Source organism: Gadus macrocephalus, chromosome 15 (genome assembly GCF_031168955.1).
Source record: "Gadus macrocephalus chromosome 15, ASM3116895v1".
Taxonomy (NCBI): domain Eukaryota; kingdom Metazoa; phylum Chordata; class Actinopteri; order Gadiformes; family Gadidae; genus Gadus; species Gadus macrocephalus.
The window spans coordinates 14,293,024-14,312,342 of NC_082396.1; the positions used below are offsets into that span (position 1 = coordinate 14,293,024).

At 44.8% G+C, this 19,319-nt stretch overlaps 1 protein-coding gene and 1 long non-coding RNA gene across 2 annotated transcripts in view; one reads left to right on the forward strand and one right to left on the reverse strand.

Annotated features, from left to right (window-relative positions):
• pgbd5 (piggyBac transposable element derived 5) overlaps positions 1 to 19,319 on the forward strand; it is a 74,712-nt gene that overhangs the window by 39,367 nt on the left and 16,026 nt on the right.
• LOC132473481 (uncharacterized) lies at positions 774 to 16,712 on the reverse strand. Its single transcript, XR_009529410.1, has 2 exons — positions 16,155 to 16,712; positions 774 to 4,304 (listed from the first exon to the last, which is right to left on the reverse strand). It is a non-coding gene; the product is annotated as an uncharacterized LOC132473481 (long non-coding RNA).

Consider the following 19,319-nt stretch of genomic DNA (forward strand, 5'->3'; position numbering starts at 1 on the left):
ACACTCCCCACACATCCTCTGCCCTTGATGATCAAAACAACAAAGATGTTTGTTTAGGTGTGTCTTTGTTTGGGTTTCGAACGCTCGATAGATATCACTTATATTATGCTGTGTCAATACCTTGGCCATCTTTAACACAATCCTTCCTGCTCCTCCTCGGTGAGCCCCCCCCCCCCCCTCCTAATGAGTAGGGCGGCAACATTATGGGAGAAGACCCCCCCCAACCTCTGTAAATCCATGCCTGAAGCATTGTGGGACACGTGGTGCTGGGGTTCTGAATGAGTGACAGATCGGAACGAGGTCTCTGACCGGAGTGGATAGGAGGCGAACAGCTGCAGAGGGCCGAGATAGCACTGAATATAAAGATCACACTCACCTGCCGTTTATTGTCCTATTTGTCAGCGGTGGCACTAGGGCTGAGCCGATGCAAATTTAAAGGTCACTGATCTACAAAATAAATGAGCTATTTAGGAGCCGTTAACAAAGTGACCCGAGCTGGTTATGCAGAATATTGATGCTGTTCATTAAGGAGCAGATCTGGGGTTAGCTGCTTAAAGGTAGGCTGGGGATATGATATGGGGATTGAGCCCGGACCCTTTCAACTGGAGTATCTACTGGTCTATCGGTAGTCAGCTTCCATATGCAAGGTTTCTAACCCATACCTCCTAGTGAATAAGATGTATCTGAGAGCGCTGTATGTAGCCCATAGCCAGTATACTAAATATTAATGAGAAGAATCAAACAAAATCATGTTGAAGAAACACAGACAAACCTTTCAAGAGAAAATAGATCTCATCATCTTTATCAATGTCTATCATCACATGTATGTGCGTTTACAAATGTGTGCATGGTGTAAGCGCTTAAACAGGACACTCTCGTACTCTTGATGCACACACACACACACGCCCATCTGGTAGTGTTGTTGTAATAGCAATAGTTTTCTGTTTCAAACATAATTGCTCTCTTCATAGATTGTGACACACACACCACTGCTACTGTGTGTGAGCACTGGAGACACACAGAAGTCTTGATTCGACAGTAATGAAAGCAGCACATAAAAGCAACAACTAGAAATGTTCAAACCAGTTGTTCTGTGCACTCTGATTGGATGAACAGATCCTGAATCACATCACAACCAAAAGTTCAATGTCATGATGCCCACACTTTGATCAGTCTCTAGCCCGCTTGACACATGGGGAAGGAGACAGAATGAAACGATAATGAAGGTTTTTTCTGTTGAACAGTCCTAGTTTCGTCAATATTTTTACCCAGCCACATAGTAAGATGTTCATCCATCTTATATCCATCTGTCCATCTCCTTAGCTTTCCACAGCTCTGTTTTTTTTTTATATAATCGTTATAATCCAAGTGCCATCTGTGCTCCAGGCGTTCTTCCCTTTGGCGTTCCTCCCTTTGGGAGCACAAAAGGTTAAAGAACACCTCATGCTGTGTTTTGCTCACCATCATCATCGTTATTTAAATATTTCAGTTATTATTTGTATTCTCCAGGTGCACCAAAAACATAATTTTACCCTCATCTTTCCTTGGTACACATTGTGAATACAAAACTCTTTTATGTCTTTAAAAATAAGCACACACTTTCCAGCTCCTTATTTACAGGAAATTACTACGATTGCATGGTTCTTCATATCACATTTTGATTGCATAAAAAATTCCACACTCCACACTCTTCCTAATCAAGTAATCCTTAGCTCCCACTTCAAAACATGAAATCAGCACAGAATGAACTTATTTTCATCTGTTCATCATATTTTACCTTTACTAAAAAGTTAGAGTTGATTGTGTGCATGTTTGTGTGTGTGTGTGTGTTTGTGAGTGCCTGCACGCAAGTGTGTGTGTGTGTGTGTGTGTGTGTGTGTGTGTGTGTGTGCGGTTGTACTGATCTCTATGTACTTTTTTTGGTTTTCCCCACAAGTTGCACCCAATACAATCCCAAAAAACATAACATGCTTAAAGACATCGTAAGAAACACTTGAAGAAGCATCAAAAACCAAAACAGGCCATTGTTGTCTTTTTTTAACCGACCGCCCGAACATTCGGCCAGTCTTTAGGCCTGTTGTTTTCTTTCTTCTCTCCAGCACTAGTAACGCACCAGTGATGTACTAGTACAAATGAACTGGCGCTAACCAGGCAGTAGAGGGTGACTTTGTCTATCTAGCTTCTTGCGGGTGTGGTACGTCATTCTGAAGCTACATCACCAGTGGGAGAACAATGCGGTCGTGCGGCGGAGGTTTCCGATGCACTATCACGATGTAAAAAGAAGGCAAAAGGATAGGCTCGGCTCACCATTGCTGTGCATGCACTGAATTTCACCCAGTTGCATTTAGAGCCATTTGCTACAGGTATTGGTTGGTGAAGATGAAGAAGAAGAAAAAGTATTTTTTTGTCTGTTGTTTCGTCGTCATGTTTGTTTTTTTCTTGGTCTGGACATGATGGCATACAAACGTTTACAAAGGAGTTTGTCTTTATTAATATGACCTCCATCACTGAGCAGAGATAATGTGTTGACATCTCAGGTTCTGTGTCTGTGACATCAGTAGATCCATACTGTACAAGGCGTTACTTTTTTGACCCCAGACTCCCCCTCGAACTGGGCAGTAGAAAAGACAAGTATAAAATACACACACAGACACACACACAAAGACACACAGACACACCCAGGAACACACTCGCACACACACAAAGAAACAGAAGCTGTGTTTGTTCACTGTTACTCAATACGTTAGGTAAACGAGTGTAGCATCACCCTTTATGTTGTAGAAAATCTGAATTTGAATTGAGCAAAAAATTGACCATATTTATCTTAAATCGTAGTAAAGTAAGTAAATGACTTGCTCAAGCTGCATGGCAGCCTATTCAAGTGAAAGTCGACTTGGGCCATCTTCTCTATTATTAAATAAATAAATACCTATTCTTTCGCATCAATATTAGTTGATATATTCATAGCTTTCCGTGGTGTTTCGGGACCAAGGATTTGTGGCCTGAGTGAGTTCTATCTGAAAAGGCCTTGTTGCTAGCTATTTCCTGTGTCCAAACTGTCACTACATATAGAACCAAATGACTTGACTTGTTTTAATGAGTGTCGATCACAATCTGACCGACAACGGTCGTGCTGTCGCGATGACCTGCCAGTCTGCAGTTATTATCACTGCTGCTCCGACAAGAAGAAAGGGTTACGTAATGGCAGTCACCCCTATGGACGACGTATTGACATCAGTTGTTGTGTTAGTTAGGAACACGGGGATCATATGGCGATCACCGCAGCTGTGCTGTGCTATGGGGGCAGCTGCCGGCTTAGAAAACATGTCAACCCCTTCAGGTGCTGAAGTAAAAGTCCCTCAGAGATAGATTTCAGAACTGAAAGTAATGAAGATATATGCACACATACACACACCCACGCACACAAACACCACACATACACATACACACAACACACAAACACGTCCACAATACGGTTGCATTACATTGCATCATATATTGCAGTCGGCCCTCCTGCCATTGTTTCGGTTGATTCAGAACTCAAGGTTTGAGTTCTTACCTCCTTGAAAGTCAAACAACCTTTTTTTGGTTTTGTTTACCTCATGTCGTGAACAGGTAGCGTCCTGACCCTGAAAATATCTTAATTTAGTGTCGACTACAGGCAGCAGCGGCTATGCTGTTGTGTCAGGAAGCTGAGGGAGCAGGAGAGGCCGGTGAGGGCAGGGAGGGGAGGAGGTATGGTCGGGTAGGCTTGGTGAGGTGGATACGTGGTCTGGAGAGACGAGGCACAGAAGGGTTGAGAGGGAGGGTAGGAGGGCCTGATGATAGTCTATTATTGGGAAGGGAATAGAAGCGGCGACCAGAGCTCTGTGTCACTCTGCACTACTGTCATGGCACAATTAACTGGCTTAGTTAATGATAGCTCATTTACCCAAATTACATCTATTAGTTCTTTTTTTGCCCCCCTACTCCAAGTCTGTAGTGTTGACGAACTGCACGAATATGACGCACACATAGTGCTTGGGCACGCACACGCACATACACACACGCACATACACACACACGCAGACCGCAAATATTCACACACACACACACACACACACACACACACAAATAACTTCAAGCAGTAGTCCCTTACACCCAAATGGTTGTGACACAAGTATTAAGAAACAAACACACAAATACTAAATAAATCAGTAAATAAATAAATAAATAAGTATATTCCTCATTTTCTCTTCACTCTCTGCTCCCGTACTCTCACAGAGCGACGTGTCCTCATGGCTCACTGTTGGTGCTGCTTCAGGCTGGAAAACAAAACAGACACACACACACACACACACACACACACACACACACACACACACACACACACACACACACACACACACACACACACACACACACACACATAAATATGATTATTTTTACTCCAAATGTATGTCAAATCATACATCAGGCAAGACTTCTTTACATTCATGTACCATATCGAATTGGAATAAAATCGACCTATTGTTGTTTTCTCTGTGGTCTTCTTGCCTCATGTTGTCTACAGTACACAGCACGATGGCAGAATACATAAAGGACCCTCAGCTGAGGTTGTAGCCAAGACAACAAGAGCACATCTGTGAGGTGTTAAGAGATACTGAGATCAGGCCCGCAAATCTCTCTCTCTCTCTCTCTCTCTCTCTCTCTCTCTCTAATCAATATCAATCATCCCATTCTACAGTCTCCTCATAATGACGGCCCTTCCTACCAGCTGCTAACCACATTATAACAATGTCGACAGAATGGAGGTGTGTTGGTGCGTGATTACGGCAGTTTGGACCACTTTGTGTCGTAGATTTTCATAACCCTGAATCCAATATTTACTTTAATCTGAGGAAAAACCAACTGAGTGAAGGCCAGGGACAGCCTTCCTGTCACCGTTTGAGTCAAACAAAAGATATGCTGCTGTATTTAAGAAGGAGCATGCTATACAAAGTTGGTATTCGTCAATGGTTTGTTAGGTATTTTTTTCAATCACACCACTAAGCACTTGTCTTCTCTGCAGTGCAGCTACGGCCTTAGTGTCTCCAGGATGCAACAGGCCCGTTCATGAGTCAATCCATTTCGGGAAGTAATTTTCTGGACTGTTTTATTCTGTTGCACTTCCCCCCTTCCCCTGTGAACGTTGGGAAATTATATAGCCAGTGGCGGCTGGTGAATTTTATTATAGGGGGGGCAGAAAGTTTGTAAACCAAACCCCTGTGGGGGGGTCTGGGGCCCTCCTCCCCCCGAATATTTTTTTGTGTTATTCATATAAAAACGAAGCATTCTGGTGCATTCTGACAAAATAATAAAGACAAAATAGAACATTTCCTTACAAAGACGAATGGAGCCTGGGAACTAAGTTTTTACTTAATTTATTTGCCTTGTAGAATTCAGCAAGATTAAAAGTGCAAATACATCAATAATAATTGGGAATTAGCGGTATACACAAGTAAACGTTCTCTCTCTGTCTCTATCTGTATGTGTGTTTGTGAGAGTGAGAGTGAGAGAATGTGATTCTAAAAGGGGTGAGTGTGTTACGGTCGGACAATCTATTGTGTTGGTAACTTCACTCATAAATCTATCGACAGTTAGGTATGCATTTAGACAAATACGATAAAATATCAATATAATATGTGCAACCTTTTATGTGTGGTGGTTCAAGACACATCGAAGGCATGATGCCACCATAGGTTTGCAAAGAACTACATACAATATACACACTGAAGGCATGATGCCACCATAGGTTTGCAGAGAACTATATATAATATACACACTGAAGGCATGATGCCACCATAGGTTTGCAGAGAACTATATACAATATACACACTGAAGGCATGATGCCACCATAGGTTTGCAGAGAACTACATACAATATACACACTGAAGGCATGATGCCGCTATAGGTTTGCAGAGAACTACATACAATATACACTTGAAAGGGGTGGGGTGGTGGTGCGGGGTTGTGGGGGCCGCTGTAACCCAGTGTCCATCCTCACGGGGAGGGGTGGTGGGGTGGTGGTGTGGGGTTGTGAGGGCATTTTTCAGGTGTTCATCGAAAAGTCCACCAATCCAAGAAAAATACCTGGGTTTGTGGAGCCCTCCGTCTCATCCTTGCCTCGCAAAGCCAACTCAAACACTCCGCAAAACTTCACACATTGGATGAGCCGGTTGAGGATGTGTCGGTTCTTGCTCACCTCATCGTTGTGGCGACGAACAGCTAGCCGGTATCCCTCGTCCAGTTGAGTGGCAATGTTCACCCTCCCAATAGTCGCAAATCTCAAGCTGCTATCCATGTGGATCTTTGACATCTCATGCTTCTTGATTTTCTCAGACAGATGGTGCATATCTGTCACACCAGTCGATATCCAAACAGTGCTGTCTTTCGTCAGGGTGTCAGGGTGGAAGAGTAGGCAGTGGTAGCAGAAGACTGCGTTAGCTTCTTCACAACCTGCTAGCCAGCTTTTTTTCTCGTACCAACTTGTTGAAAATCCTCGGGTGTAGGACTTTCCCCCCTTTGTAGAAATTTGTTGAATGATTAATTTTGGTCTAGGAGGTCCTGATTGTTTTAATGCCAATTTTTCTGAATTGGATCGTCGACTAAAAGGAACTTCTTTGAGAGACGAAACGGAATTGCGCACATTTGCAGCCATGTTGAAATCAGCAAGTGAAGTGACTTGATCGAAGATCTTTCTCCCAGTTGGTAGTGTGTCGCCCAAATCGCCCCTATACACCATCCGCCCCTGGATATAGCTATAACTGTAGCTACAACTCAGGCCACATAGCCGCTGCTAAAGGGAAAACTCACATAGTGCACTTCTAATCTGATATAGGTCAAATATGGTGGATGGCATGGGTGTCCCCAATCTGGGATTGGGACCCAAGCCCTGGCAGTGTTCATGCAGGGTTTTCCCGAATTTCTTTTCTCATATGATCCCTGCATCTCATTACAGAGAGACATCATTGGTCAGATTTCTGACTTTATTGCTAAATTACAATTTGACCATGCTATCTTTTGATATCAGCTCGAGCCATTGTACATGGATCTCAGTTTGAAAAAGTGATTAACTCTCTGTACTGTGTTGCTTGTACTTATTGACAGTGGTGGTAAAGGTACAACCAATTACTTACTGAAGTACCAGTACATACTTGGGTAAAAAAATACAAAAGTAAAAGTACTGAATAAATATTTTTTCTTAAGAAAAGAGGAAAAGTACAGGCTCTGAAATGCATTCAAAGTATAAAACTTAAAGTTGCCCCCTGACACCTCTATCGGCTTGTTCTGTGCAAAGCTTTCTGAACCTTGTATACATGTAATTCAAAGACTTTTAATGTTTCCATTCTTATTTTATTTAAATGATCATCATAACGAGAAAACACTTCTGATCTAAGGTAATAGAAGGGGGATGCCTAGTTGCTGCTCAATGTTTGCTGGTTCACTTTCATCTATCCTCACTCGCTACTTAACTAGTGCTCTCGCAGACGCCATTCCCTTTCCCAACACCTCATCTCTATCTTTTACGTAATTTTCATGTTGTTGCGCCAATCATGCGTGATAGTCAAGATGGATACAACAAGGGATCGTCTTTTGTACGGATCCGTTTAGGTACAAATCAAATCACTAATAATGTAAGCAGTATGAAGTTTGGATATTTGTGTTGAAATGTAGGGAGTAAAACTCAAGTAAAGTACAGAAACCCCAAAACTGAATTTAAATACAGTAACAAAGTATTTGTACTTTGTTGCTTCCCACCTCTGCCTATTGAACTATTCACAGACATAACAGCAATGAACAGAGGTTTGGCGGGGTCTGACTAAGCTTGTTTATTTAAAGTCACATTGTAGGAAAATGATGAAAAAGACATCAAGGCACACAGAGAAGTGGGGGAAGGTGAGAGAGAGAGAGAGAGAGAGAGAGAGAGAGAGAGAGAGAGATAGCATTAGAGAGAGAGAGAGAGGAGAGAGAGAGAGAGAGAGAGAGAGAGAGAGAGAGAGAGAGAGAGAGAGAGAGAGAGAGAGAGAGAGAGAGAGAGAGAGAGATAGCATTAGAGAGAGAGAGAGAGAGAGAGAGAGAGAGAGAGAGAGAGAGAGAGAGAGAGAAAGATAGCATTAGAGAGAGAGAGAGAGAGAGAGAGAGAGAGAGAGAGAGAGAGAGATAGCATTAGAGAGAGAGAGAGAGAGAGAGAGGAGAGAGAGAGAGAGAGAGAGGAGAGAGAGAGAGAGAGAGAGAGAGAGAGAGAGAGAGAGAGAGAGAGAGAGAGAGATGGGCTGGGGAGAGACATGGAGAGAGTGCTACTGGGTCACCCTAGCTGTCAGCATCTATCCCGGTAATGACTGTTAAAACCCTGGCCTTTACACCCTGTCTGCTTGCTCAGGATTTATCCCAAAGCTCTGGACTCAAACAGAGGTGTGGGGAGGGCAATGACTCTGCCAGCCACCACAGTGCCTTAGAAGGAGGGGTAAGGGGTAGGGGTAAGGGAGGACAGGCAGCAGAGAGGGGAAGAGCTGACCGGGGCAAGAGACAAAGGTCTAACCACAATTGATGGGTTAGGGTTAACCTAACCAGCAGCTCTTGTTCCTCTGTTTCTCTCTTGATGTACTCACCCTGAAAAACATCCCATACTAAATGTCCCCCCCTTTGCATCCCTCAACAAAGTACCTTGATCCTAGTACCCTATCATTTGGTATTCCGTGGTCACAATCACTAGTCTGTCATTCCTCAGACTTTATTACTATTTTTCAAAGACTGTGGACATTGGAGTTTGAAGCCAAATCGTTTGGAATGGGAGTGGGCACACTCTCACCATGAGTCTATTCTGACAGTACACGGAATCAGCATGGACTGACCCGGAGCCCACAGACAGACAGAGCACACAGACGGACCCAAAAAACACAGACAGACAGAGCACACAGACGGACAGGCACACAGACAGACAGAGTACACAGACAGAGCACACAGACAGACCCAGACACACAGACAAACAGACCCAGAGAAGCAGACAGACAGAGCACAAAGACAGACAGAGCACCCAGAAAGAGCCAGAGACACAGACAGACAGAGCACACAGACAGACCCAGAGAAACAGACAGACAGAGCACCCAGACACACAAACAGACAGACAGAGCACACACAGACCCAGATAAACAGACAGACAGATCACACAGACAGACCCAGAGACACAGACAGACCCAGAGACACAGATAGACAGAGCACACAGACAGACACACACACAGACAGACCACACAGACAGACCCAGAAACACAGACAGACCCAGAGACATACATAGACAGTGCACACAGACAGACACACACACAGACAGACCCAGAGACACAGGCTGCATGGGACTGTACCAATAAGCAAATTGAAAATGTACAGCCGACGGTGTAAAGAAACTAAATATGTACCAAGCCCATGATTGGACAAAGCACAAGGGGTTGTTTTGTCCTCAGATTGAACTTCACTGCAATCCCAAAGTAGCTGTTGTCACAAAATGTTCTCTGGCTCCACTGCTAGGTGGAGTGAGACGATACCAAACCCAGTACAAGAGTGAGACGATACCAAACCCAATACAAGAGTGAGACGATACCAAACCCAATACAAGAGTGAGACGATACCAAACGCAGGGGGCGAGAGCAGGGGGGAGATGGGGCGAGGGGGAGAGAGGGAGAGAGCAGGGGGGAAAGCAGGGTAACATTGATAACATTGATAAGAACGTGAGCCTGTTCTTGAACCCAGTCTGCAGGATGTAAAGCCTGGGATTCCCTCCGACAGTAGGAGAGGTATTCCTAGTTTGAGGGTGTATGATTTGAATGTGAGAGAGTGAGGGAGCCAGAAGGAGAGAGATAGGGAGAGAGAGAGATTCTTTGGAATTTTAACACCACTTCATTTAAAATCGTTTTTCCAACTCTGAGTTTAAATAGTTAAATAAACCTGCCCAACAAAAGTACAGATGGTTATTTAATAACATTTTTACATTGCAATTCACAATTATCTCAGCCAAAGAGAATCCTCAAATATCCCATTTACCTATTTTATTCATTTTTGCATAATATTTATACCAATAGGTTTCACCGAGCATTACCACGTCAAACAGTTGATCCATTGACCTGACTCTAACACCTCTCGCCCACTGCATCCGTCCGTTGACGGATCCCATTGACTTTGAACGGGGCGGAGCCGTAATGCTCCGTCAAGAAAGTTGAAAAATGCTAAACTTTTCAGGCAGCGACGGATGCCTCTGCAAGGACGACTCCCCCATCCGTCGTCCGATGACGGACGGATGCAGTGGGCAAGAGGTGTGAAGGTATTATTAGCCAGTTAAGCTTGAAACAAATATATATTTTTATTTTTGTGTTTTCCATATGGGAAACCAATGATGAAGATTGTTTTGGTCAAGAGAAAAGACAATTAGCGATTGTGTAAAGTGCTAAAAAAAATAGTGACCATGTATAGAAAAGATGGAGAGAGAGAGATAGATAGAGGCAGGGAGCACATGCTAGAGAGAAAGAAAGAGAGAGAGAGAGTGTGTGTCAGAGAGAGAGAGTGCCAAGTGAGCCTCTTATTTCTCTGCAAAATGGATGGCCATATGCATGTGAAAGTGTGCATATGTGTCAGGTTAATGCAATTTGGCAGGGCCCAGTTTCTAAGGCGACCAAACGATGAGTCACGGCTGGGGGGGGGGGGGGCAGCATGCACAAGCTCAACGTTTGCACTTCAGTGGCATAGGTTTGTGTGTATATGTGTGTGTGTCTGTCTGTCCGTGTGCGTGTGTTTGTGTCTGTGTGGGTTTATCAGTGTGCCAAAAAGGAGTTAATGTAAGAGAATATGTGCTAACCAGTGACAGCCCTGAATTTAACCTCTCACCTTGCCTGGGGCGCAATGAGACACAGTTCAGACACACACACGCGCACACACACACACACACACACACACACTCAGAAAATCTAAAATATTCCCAGTGACTCTGTGGTGTGATGTATGCTGTACAACACGGAATCCTGTTCGCCATCACGACTCTCCTCCCCTGGCAGAGAAAGACAGCGCAGTCGCTCATGTTCGAGGGGGGCTGTGTTTCAGCTCAGCCTCCTTATACAGCGGACGGGGGAGAGAGAGGCAGAGGGCTGGGCTGACGGAGAGGTGCGTCCTCTGGTCGGGGAATAGAGACGTCTGTTGTTGTTTTAGGCTGACAGAAATCTCGCGCTGAACTCATAAAGGCGTCTCCCCGCACACGCACAGATGAAGATAAATGGGCCAATCTGACACACACATATACACACAGAGGTATGTACACACAAACGCACACATGTAAACACACATTCGCACACACATACAGATACAGCATTTTCATGAATGTTTCCGCTGTGAACGATAATCCCCTGCCACTGTCAGAGGCACTTTCGTCTCTTCCACAAAGCTTCTTACAAGAGCAGAAGCTCATGCAGAGTTTGTGTGCATTCACAAACAGACACACACACACACACACACACACACACACACACACACACACACACACACACACACACACACAGAAAAATGGGATGAAAAGTCTCACTTTGGCAAGCTCGCCCCTCTATAACCTCAACAGAAGAACTTAAAAAGGTACACACATACACTAAATGTTCACAAAAGATAAAAAACACACGTACCACACAAACTCAGGCATATTTAAGGAAAATCTGAGCACATGTAGCACAGCCCTCCACTTATTTCACAGGCTACTCCCAAAGGGAAGAAAACTGTCTTGAAATGTGTGGCTGAAAAGGAACACAAACTCGAGATTTGGCCACGTTCTCGATAAAACAACCTGTCAACCCTTTAGATCATTAAACAGCACAAACAGCAATAGGGTTTGACCAATTATAGAAATGCTTTTCTCAGCCCCAACCTTAATTTTTCTTTTTCATATTTGTATTCATGTATATTCAATTCATTAGCAAATCCTCACACTTGTATTTGTCGGAGAATCAAAGCCAACTGTGTGTGTACCCTTGCACTCCGGCGGCAGCCTATTTGCGTGTCTCCACACCCAGCGTGCTGGCCAGAGTGACAGAGCTTGGAATGCTATCAAGCTGTTCCATGACCTCTAAGCACACACTCCTACTGCAGCAGAAAACAACCCAGTATGGGACACACACAGATTTGGGCTGTATTTATATACTCCCTGCTGGAGAATGGGTCTGTGCATGTATGAGAGAGAAAGACACACACGTATAGATAAACACAAGGAGACAGATACCGACACACAGATAACTACACACAGACTACACACTTTGTAACTCGGTAAAGGCGGTGCAAATAAAAACCGCCGCACGTCCTTGTAACGTCTCCGCCTTGTCTCTACAGGGAAACGGCGTACGGCGCGCAGACCTCAAAACATCCCTCCTTCCATCACAGCACTAAGACAACTCATACGACCTCTGCGCAATACTATTCTTTGGGTTATCAAAGACTCTACCCCTCTTCCCAACGCCCCTTGGTCCCCCATTGATCCGGCTTCTCCTAAGTAGTCCAAATCCCAGGCTGTCAGCAGATGTGGACCCCTGACCGGATCTTTCCTGACGGCTTTAAACCTTTTCTCCTTATCTCTGTCACGGCACCTTTGCGTTTCTCCTCTCGCCACCCTTGGCATGTTTTTCTGCCTGCGGTGGCTCTTGGTTTTACAAGGTGTAGCAGTTTCTTTGCTGAGCTCTTTGTATTGGAGGGGTTGTTTTTCTTCCCCACCACCGACTCTAACGTCTCAGCTAGTGCTATCATTTTCTTTTTGACCCGACCGGATTCCTCCTTGTCTCGTACTCCGTTTTGCCTCTGCTGCCACTTCTCTATTCCTCTCTGTCTCTCTCTCTGTTGCTGTCTCTCTCTCTGACCCTCTTTCGATCCCTCTCTTTCTCCCTGGCTTCAATGCCATTTCATCTCTGTCTCCAATGTGGTCTGCCTTTGTGTCCCTGCCTTGCTGTAAAATAACAGTCTTCTTCAATTCCACAATTCCCTTTTCTCTTCATCTTTCTCTCTCTCTCACACCCACATTTTTAGTTGTTTTTCTTTTTGTTCTCTGGAACTGCATAACATAATAATCTTCTGTCTTCCCTTCTCTAGAACATTTAATTTCTTTGGCTGTCCCTATCAATTTGAACATCCTTCAAATGACCCCTTTTCACCCAGTTCAGTGTACTTCCAGTCTCTATAGGAGTTGTACATTAGAATGCTCCATGCTATTTTTGGCAGGCGATGAACAGCCATATATAGAGGACTCAAGAGAGTCGCAGTGCTGTAAAATCCTAAACTCACGTATATATACCATAACCTAGCCTAATGAACATTTAGTTTTGCCGCGAGCCATGTTCCCTCTCATAGTCCAACGCTGTCGTCTCTTATTGTTACAGTCTGCGTATCACAATCATTACGTGTGACCTTATGTGAAGGCTACACTGTTTAACTCATCGTTGTTGAACACTTTCCAAAGGTCACCTCTCTATTAAGACACAAATTTCTTCTGGGCTGACCTTTGACCAGGCCGAAGCTCATCTTGTGCCTAGCTTTATTTAATGGCTTCTAGCACTCACTGCTAACTGCTGTGTTTGTCTGTGTATATGTCTGTGGCTGCATCTGTGTGGAACGGTATATTCAGCATTTCATATGACTGCAGAAAAAGTGATAATGTCGTGCTTTAGCATTTAGAGTTTTTCTCAGATTGAACACACAAACACACACACACACACACACACACACACACACACACACACACACACACACACACGCGCGCGCACACGTACGCACACACGCACACACACACACACACACACACACACACACACACACACACACACACACACACACACACACACACACACACACACACACACACACACACACACACACACACACACACACAAGTCATGTTGGATATACTGGAGAACAGCTTGCAGATATTTCTGCTAATCAGATCACACGTCTTGGACTTTACTGTTGGCATTGGAAGAACTGCTCCTGGTTTAATTATTTTTTAAGTAAATAAATGTTTACCATAATACTTTTTTAGAATGGTAGTATTTCTACAGTCACACTTCGTCTCATGCCAAACATTAAGCTTAATCGTTATAAAATTCGACAATTTAATAGGTACCTCATTTAAATCAAATAAACATAACCTTCTCCTCAGCTAAATAACCTATTATGTTACTTTTCGGCCCTAAAGCAGGAAGCCTGATCCCTTTCGGGCTGGGACTCATCTACGTTTCATGGACTTATTGCCTGATATGGGTGTAATATAAGGTAAGGTAACTTTATTTGTACCGAGGGTAGATTTGGTTGCAGGTAGAAAGAAAGAATTGGCTGCATACACACACACGCAGACAACATTAACATCATCGACAGACAGAGACATAAAAGTGACAACAGTGCTCCAGACATAGGAACATGGATAAAAAGCATACAAAAGGTTATTACTATCAAAAGATAGATAAATACTAAATGCAAGCCATCATGGCAGATACAAAAAACAAGGTCAGAATAAATAAATAAAAAGATAAAGAAGGCCATACAATCCATAGGTTAATAAGTTAGTGTGTAGCTTAATTACTTACTTACAATTTAACGTTTTGACAGCTGAGGGAACAAAACTGCCTCTGTATCTCTTTGTTTTGCAGGCAGGCATTTTGTACCTACGGCCTGATGGGAGAAGTTGAAATTCACCATATAGTGGGTGGGATCCATCTTCTAAGATAGACCCAGCTAGTCTCTGTAGCTGCCTTGTATGCAGGGATTCTGGGTTCAGCTGTGGCTCTCCAATCAGCCTACTAGCCCACCTCACGATTTGGTTCAGGGAATTCTTATTTTTTAGGGATAGGTTACTAAACCAAGACACCAGGCTAAAGGATATGACAGATTCAATGAAGCAGCGGTAGAACATGGTTAGCATTTTACTGTCAATGTGAAACGATGAGTTTCCTCAGACAATATAAACGCTGATTCCCCTTTTTGTACACAGCTTCGCAGTTTGTCTCAAAGTTTAGCTTATTGTCGATGATGGTCCCAAGGTATTTATAGTTATCCACACACTCAACAGTCTGACCCTTTATGCTGGTGAGTTCCTTAGCACTGGGGAGTTTCCGGAAATCTATGTACATGTCTTTAGTTTTTTAAATGTTCATGTGCAGAAAGGACCTATCGCACCAGTCTACAAAGGAAGGATATATGTCCTCAATGTTATTAAAGGTTCCTTCAAATTTGTGTTATAGTGAGTTAAGTTATTATCACATTTCTACGGCTGTCTTTGAGATTCAACAAATCAAATCTAATGTTATGGTGCAGCAAAGACACGCGTGCTACTATTGGAATCACAACTACGTTTTTGAAAGGTCATCTCCCAAATAAGGCAATGAAGTTCAGATTTTATTTTTTATTTTGTACTTATTTTCCTTCTTGCTGTAAATGCACAATTCTGAACCTTGAACAACCAATTAAATTCTGACAGGTTCAAAGAGGGGAAACATTCTGGGGCTTTCAAACAGAGAGATTGGACCTATGTTGCCTCATTTTCATGATGAAGTTTATGGATTTTTTTCCTTTTTGAATACTATTACTTTATTATTCCCCCAACCATCCATCCCTCCATCCCTCCCTCCCTCCCTCCCTCCCTCCCTCCCTCCATCCCTCCCCTCCATCCCTCCCTCCCTCCCTCCCTCCCTCCCTCCCTCCCTCCATCCCTCCCTCCATCCCTCCCTCCCTCCATCCCTCCATCCCTCCCTCCATCCCTCCCTCCCTCCCTCCCTCCCTCCCTCCCTCCCTCCATCCATCCCCCCATCCCTCCATCCCTCCCTCCCTCCCTCCCTCCCTCCCTCCATCCATCCATCCATCTATCCGTCCGTCCATCCCTCCCTCCCTCCCTCCCTCCCTCCCTCCCTCCCTCCCTCCCCTCCCTCCCTCCCTCCCTCCCTCCCTCCCTCCCTCCCTCCCTCCATCCATCCCTCCCTCCATCCATCCATCCATCTATCCGTCCGTCCATCCATCCATTCACCCATCCATCCACTCCCCCATCCATCCTCAGTTCAGCCATCCATCCATCCACCCATCCGCACTTCAGCCATTCATCCATTCACCCTTCTATCCATGCATGCCTACGTTGCACTCACTTGTTTTGATGCTTGGAGCCTTGAAGGTGTGCGTGGTACTGCTCTATGGAGTTGAGGACCACACTGCAGACACTGCAGGAGTAACTACTGCGAAGTCCTGGAGAGACACACAAACACACACACACACACACCAGTCGACAGCGTCAAGACAAGCCTTCCAGCTCCTTCTATTGTTATCTTCAATCAACATTGAGCAAAAAAGAAACAACATGAGATCAGAACAAAAACGAATATAAGTAGAACAGCACACAAAGTTCCGTAATTGCAGAGAATTAGCTTTTATTAACGACTTTTAAAAATAACTTAACAAAATAGCGATTTATTTTTATCCTCAGTTCACTTTTAATCTCTGTGTTATTGTGATTAGTGTGCGTGTGTGTGTGTGTGTGCGCGCGCGTGCGTGCGTGTGTGTGTGTGTGTGTCTGTGTGTGTGTGTGTGTGTGTGTGTGTGTGTGTGTGTGTGTGTGTGTGTGTGTGTGTGTGTGTGTGTGTGTGTGTGTGTGTGTGTGTGTGTGTGTGTGCGCGCCGCGCGCGCGTGCGTGCGTGCGTGTGTGTGTGTGTGTGTGTGTGCGTGTGCGTGTATGTGCGTGTGTGTGCATGTTGTGTCTGTGCTGTGTCGGTGGCCTTGCTGTGATTCAATGACATGAAGAGGAACCAGATGTGAACCACTGGAGTCTGCAGGTGGTCGAGGTGAGATGTTGGGGAGATGGAGAGGGACCCTGACATTGATGATTGAAGAGTGCACGTGTGTGCATGTGTATGTGTGTCTGTTCACAATTGTGTGTGTGTGTCAGTATGACCATGTGTGTTTTTATTTGTGTGCGTGTGTGCGTGCATGCATGAGCGTGTATATGTACACACACACACACACACACACACACACATACATACAAATGTGTGTGTGTGTGTGTGTGTGTTAATGTATCAACACATATGTGTGTGTGGATGTGGGCCTGCTTTTATGTGTGGGTCATAGAACTACACACGGTGGCCATGCACACTTTTGTGCGGGTGAAGTGTGTGTGTGTGTGTGTGTGGGCTTGTGAAGAACCAAATCAAACAAGGAAGCGCAACAAAGAGATACTTTCACCAGAGACCAGTCATCATAAATCTATATTAAACCATGGCAACCATAATGCAAATTAATTCCGCCATTATTTCATTACGTGGTACAGCTCATTGACCAGGAGGGCAAGGGAAACTAGGACAGTCTTGTGTGGAACCTGTTATCGTCCAGCCTGGTTTAGTTGGCCCAGGTCTCCGCTCCCCTCCTTCCCACCCAGAGACTTTCAAATGTAAGTTTTAGTTTTCTCGAACTTTTGCGCATTGCAGAGCCGTCACCAGGCGACTATCATTACCACAGTCACCAACTGTCATGACAGTTGGACTGCTGTTAGATAAAAATGAGAAGAAATAAAAAGAATGTCCACATGAATTGCCCAGAATGTTTCACTTTTGTGAACCTGCAGGTTTTTTTTCATCTCTGTTTCTCTTTCTATCCATCCTTATTTGTATGAGCTGGATGATGTTCGTGGGCAAAGTCTGTCTGAAGGTTGGCGTGTTTATAATAGTTGGTGGCCTTCTCCCGCTGTCAGCGCAGTGTGGGAGATTTACGAGCTGCTGGCACCGACGCCGTTCCCCTTTGACCTTGCACGGCATTAATTGGCAAGGCATGTTGGGAACTCAAGTGCAAACACAACATTGCGATGTAGTGTGTGTCTCGGGAAGCTATCGTGGGACCGGGCCAGATATGCATAATGTGGCATATTTCATTATGCCAGTTGAGAATCTGAACCCAATTTGTAGTCGCCGCGGGTGGATCAAAGATGACATCACCACAGCCCCCGTGAAGGCATCATACAGGATTTGTCACGTGTTGCCCACTTCTGAAATTAAAGCCCTGATATAGCAGACTGCACAAACCACGGCAATTATACAAGGAAAAGCCGGCTATAAATGCCATGGATGTGCATGGACTGCCTGCGCACTTCACAAAACGTAAATAACGTTTTAGTCCCTTTCAAGGCTCAATCATGGACAGTCTGCTTTTATCAGCCAGCCCCGGCCCAAGAGTTGTCATTGGGTGAGGCTGGTTGTAGAGCTCCAGGGGGGGGATTCTGCATGAATAGAATAGCGAGAGAAGAAATGGATGGAAATGCATGGATGTGATGTCAAAATGCCTTTCCAAAAACAAAAGCGTGGAAGAGGGGCAGCTTTCTTCTCAGCGCTCAAGTTTTCAGTACATCTCGTCTTCTAATGGGAGAAAAGAGGTTTTCCTGTCTGTATTTTGTTTGACGACGGATTACAGCATCAAAGAGATTTTGATATGCGTCATTAGTGGAAGTGTATTTTTCATGTGTTTCTGTTATGCCCATAAATGCTCAGACAAGTGTCATAAAAGCACCTTCTCCACTAGCAGTGATTAATGACAGATACACACACACAGACATACTCACACACACACACACACACACACTCACACACACACACACACACACACACACACACACACACACACACACAGACACACGCACACACACGCACACACACACACACACACACACACACACACACACACACACACACACACACACACACACACACACACACACATTCACGGTGTGTTGCTTAATCAAGCCCTTCTGGTACGAGACCCGGTCTGTGCACTAATCCATGTTAATTACAAGCGGTGAATAGAATGTGCTGGAGCTGAGGGCCTACAACGGAGGAATATGCATGTATGTGGTGATGGGGGGGGGGGGGGTAATTACACAAGAGGATGAGAGGAGTGAGAGGGAGCGGAAAAGGGAGGAGAGGAGAGAGAAGAGAGGATGAGAGGATGGAGGAGAGGAAATAAGTTGAGAAGAGAGAAGGGGGGGGGGGGAAGGATGGGAGCTCAGGAAAGGACAGGAGAGGAGGAGGAGTAGATAGGGGGGGTAGGAGAGGAAATCAGAGAGGAGGAGAAGAGAGGGTGGGAGAACAGGAAAGAAGATGAGGGGTGAGGGGAGGAAGGGGAGGAGAGGAATAGAAGAGGAGACGAGGGGGGAGATGATAGGATAGGGGAGGAGAGGGGGAGGGAGGAGAGGAGAGGGGAGGAGAGGGGGAGGGAGGAGAGGAGAGGGGGAGAGAGGAGAGGAGAGGAGAGAGGAGAGGAGAGGAGAGGAT